Here is a 4914-nt window from a genome sequence, read left to right as displayed (position 1 = left end):
GTCGAAAAATCAAAGGCACGATGTTTGGGTCATCACGAGGTACAATGGTTCGCACACATGTTTGCGAAACTCCATCGAACAAGACCACCGACTATTGGACTCCGATGTAATATGTGAATACGTGAAGGCGATGGTTGAAAAGGATCCAAGGATATCTTGTTCAGTGTTAGCTGCATCTATTCGAAGCCAATTTGGATATCAAGTAAAATATGGCAAGGTGTGGAATGCGAAAATGAAGGCAATGAAGTTGACGTATGGAGATTGGGATACATCGTACAATGAGCTACCACATTTGCTACAAGCAATGAAGCGATTTATCCCAGGAACTATAGTGAAGTCTCAAACCATGCCCGCATATGACGAAGAAGGTCAACTTCTGCCAGGGAAGAAAATATTTCATAGACTATTTTGGGCATTCAAGGCATGTATTGAAGGATTTCCATTTTGCAAACGTATGATCCAAGTAGATGGTACGTGGTTGTATGGTCAATATAGGCATGTACTTTTGATGGCAGTTGCTCAAGATGGTGAGCGAAAATACGATGATTGTATGATCCAGGTGTATGATTCAAGGTATTTTACGATGATCAGCGTGTTTGGAAGTGGGCTTCAAAAATACCGCGGGAAAAATGGTCGCAAGCATACGATGAAGGTCGGAGATACGGACATATGACCACAAACCTTGTTGAGGCCATTAATTCGGTACTAAAAGGTACACGCCATCTCCCAATAGCGAGTGTGGTGAAAGAGACGTACTTTAGACTGGGTAAAGTTTGGTCGGACAAAGGCAAGGAAATTGAGAGTCTCATAAATAGAGGTAAAACTTGGGCTCCTACAGTGGTGGAATCAATGGAAGCAAATGAGCGATTGGCAACATCAATGGTTGTTCATAATTTCGACCGAGTTGGTCATACTTTTGTCGTGTACAAGTGTGGATTACTGAGTTTAAATTTATACATAGTCGAATTTATTAATGATTTTTAAATATTTAATGATTTGATACTAATGATTTACTAATTATTATTAATAAGGATTTATTGTTAATATTTAATTATTTGATACTAATGATTTAAAATAGTTGATTTACTAAATATTTAATTATTTGATACTAGTAATGATTTGATACTAAAAATCATTGTTAAGGTTAAAAAAAGTAGTCTAATTTCAATAAATAATTTGTAATAAATAGCAAACGAGTTTACAATTGTTGTCGATGTCGGGGTGTTGTTGAATGATAATGTCGGGGCGGACGTCTGATACGTTGTGGCCGTTGTGGCTCAGGAGTATTGTACCCATCCCCCTCATTCATTGGGGGTATTTGAACTGTCATGTGTTCAAAGTCATACGTCGACGAAAACGTAGGAGAATAGATGGGTGCCTCAGGCTGCACAAACTCTGGTATGTATGCCGGGCCAGTAGAATCATCAACTGCGTGATGTAACGATTGTGGTGCGCTATTATCCACATCGGTCATTTCCGCTTCAGTTTGTAGAGATGAACTCCCACTCACACTCGGTAGAGAGTATTCAGCTTTACCAAATCTTTTCTTAAACCTCAAAAATTGTCGCCTCTCTACTATTGTTGTGAAGAACGGCTTTCCATTATCCAAAAAATAAGCAAGGTAAGCCGAAGTCTCAAAATTAAAGTCGTCGTCTTGAATGGCGTCAAGAGTTGGCATGAATGAAGCCCTATTGTTCCAAGCATTAATGTAGGTTGCATGCTTCTCAACCCAATTAACGCTTTCTTTACGACGACCATCAAATCTGTGCAGGTCGTCATGCGTCTCAACCCAATTCACTGGACGACGACCATCTAAGTTTTGGAGGAGGTCATGATCCCATGGACTTCGCGGAATAGGTTGGTGGAAGTGGAATTGCCTCAGCACTCTATCCCCAAATTGGATCTCAACAAAAGCAAAATTGATCAATGGTGTAACAGCACACCAATATTGAAACCCATCTAAAATATCGTGCGGTATCAACGCAAATAATTCTTCATTCATGTATGGTCTCCAATTAAACTGTAAAATTACAAAAACAATAAAATTTATTTAAATCAGATAATATAGTTAATTTAAATAATAATTAAAAAATACAAATTATGCATACCTCCTTTTTGGCCTTAATATCGATCTTCAACCTGAACTTTTTAATGTTGTTGTGTACCAACCCTGTGCCTTCAATTTTATGCCTCCATCTGTATATCAATCAAAACAAAAATAGAGACATTTTGTTCAATAATTTTAATCAAAATAAATATTTTTTAATTAATATTTTATATTAAAATAGAGGATTCATATTACCTTCCGGCAAGTGGAAAGTCAACCGCAGTCCGACTAATCGGTGTCAAAAACGGAAGTCTATGCCAAGCCCATGATTGTAGCAGCAACAGACATCCACCGATTTCTACTGTATTATTATCATTCACGGCTAATGACGCCTTGCACATCTCACGATACAAGAACGCCAATATCGCCGAACCCCAGCTATATTGCCTACAATTCTCAAAATTTGTTAAAAAAAGAAGATACTGAGTGTGAACATAACTACCGGATTTATCAGGCATCAAAATTCCCCCAATCAATTGTAATATATATGCTCGTGTTGCATATATAATTTCGTGCTCCGTACTATTTGATTGAAGTTGAAATTCATTCTTCAACCATGACAACCTCACCCGCCACCCTTTACACTCTTGTGGTACGGGCGCTTTCCCAAGAAACAAGTTGCAAAGTTGTTCCACCTTATTAAACTCATGTGACATTACCACCGGCATCCCATTAGTTTGGACCCCGAGTTGCATTGCCACATCCTCCAAAGTTATCGTGCATTCGCCACACGGCAAATGAAACGTGTGCATTTCTGGTCTCCAACGTTCAATCAACGCACTGATCAAACCTGGGACCAACTTGTAATCTCGCACAAATGTGATATACCAAAATCCAGCCTCTTGCAAATTTTCTTCTATTAGTGGGTGTGGCTTGGGCACTTTATGTAGTCGAAGACGAAGGACTCGCTGCTCGTCCTCCTACAATTAAATATTTCAAAAAAATTATCACAATCATAAAATAATATTCAAATATTTATTAATTATAATTCATTAAACAAATATTTTATTCACCATTATTCCCAAATGACTTGAAATATGTTCATTGTCAAGCCTCAACAGTGGAATTTGGTCAGCCATTGGAATGAATCTGTAAAAAAAATTAAACAACAATATTTAAAAAATCATTTAATATAATCTAATATAAACTAACTAACTAATTTACAACACTAAACTTTAATATAATAACTTATAATATAATAAACTAATAAACTAACAAACTAAACTTTTTAAAATATAAGTTAAACGTAAACGCTAAACCCTTAAACAACTAATAAAATATTCTTCTATATAACTAAAACTAACTAATAAACTATTTTTTCATTATAATATACTACTAATAAACTTACTAACTAATTTTTTATATAATATAAATTCAACAAACAAATATAACTTAACTATTTAACTAACACAAACTAATTAAATAATTTTTTATATAACTAACTATTAACAAAACAAACTAATTAATTATTTTTTAACTATATAACTATCAAACATATACTAATTAAATAATTTTTAATTTATGTATACTATAACTTAAACTAACAATCATATAACCCTAAACTAACAAACTAATTAGCTGCTTTTTGTTTTACCCTAAACCCTAAACTAACAAATTAAACATTTATAATAATAAACTAATTTAAATATAAAAAAATTTACCTTATCTCCCTTTCTTCTTCTTACTTTCCTTTCTCCCTTTCTTTCTTTCCTTTCTCCCTTTCTTTCTTTCTCGGCTGCAATCTCTTCTCCCTTTCTTCTGCAATCTCTTCTCCCTTTCTTTCTTTCTTTTATAACCGGCTGCCTCAATTATTTCACCAACCGGCTGCCTCAATTATTTCACCAATAATTGTACAATTGCAGCTATGATATTTCACGCAGCAATGGTTCAATTATTGTACCAATTATTTCACATGCATGCATTGACTCAAATGGTTCACATGGTTTCATTGAGAGCTGTAGGCATGCAGCATGCAGCGGGGAGCACGTGAAGGAATCTATGTGGCTGCATGTGCATGGATGATGGGAATGGCGCCGGGACTACATGGCGACCTACAAGGTCGCCGGGACTACATGGCGACCTACAAGGTCGCCTAGGCTGCATGGCGACCTCTCTATTCCTCGTATAGGACTGCATGGCAACCTCGCATGGGGAGAACCATTGGCTCGTATGGCTCGTATGCATGGGGAGAACCATTGGCTCGTATGGCTCGTATGCATGGGGAGAACCATTGGCTCGTATGGCTCGTATGTCACCCCGTATGTCACCGGAGAACCATTGGCTCGTATGGCTCGTATGCATGGGGAGAACCATTGGCTCGTATGGCTCGTATGCATGGGGAGAACCATTGGCTCGTATGGCTCGTATGTCACCCCGTATGTCACCCCGTATGTCGCCTGGATTGCATGGCGTCCTACAAGGTCGTCCGGATGCCATGGCGACCTCCAAGGCCACTGTAGAATTCACCCCATTCCAGCAATTAATCTGGGATGTACACCATTTCGTGAAAAAAAAATCGAGAACATTATCTCGTGAATTTACCCGATTACAACATTGATTATAATATTAAAAATATAATATTATATTATTAGAAATATTAATAGATATATTTTAAATATTTTAATAATTAATATTTTATTAATATTAAATTTATAAAATAAAATTATTTTGAGTATTTATTCTTTGGAGTGAAAAGTTTGAAAAATAACTTACGGAAAATCAGACGGTAAGTCATTTTTCAGAAAACACAAAGGAAATTCTGTTGAACAGAAAAATGTTTTACGTTGACCAATCAGTTTTCCTCCAAT

Source organism: Hibiscus syriacus, unplaced genomic scaffold, assembly GCF_006381635.1.
Source record: "Hibiscus syriacus cultivar Baekdansim isolate YM2019G1 unplaced genomic scaffold, ASM638163v2 tig00110044_pilon, whole genome shotgun sequence".
NCBI lineage: Eukaryota > Viridiplantae > Streptophyta > Magnoliopsida > Malvales > Malvaceae > Hibiscus > Hibiscus syriacus.
The sequence above is the reverse complement of the archived record's forward strand: the minus strand, read 5'-3'. Positions refer to the sequence as shown.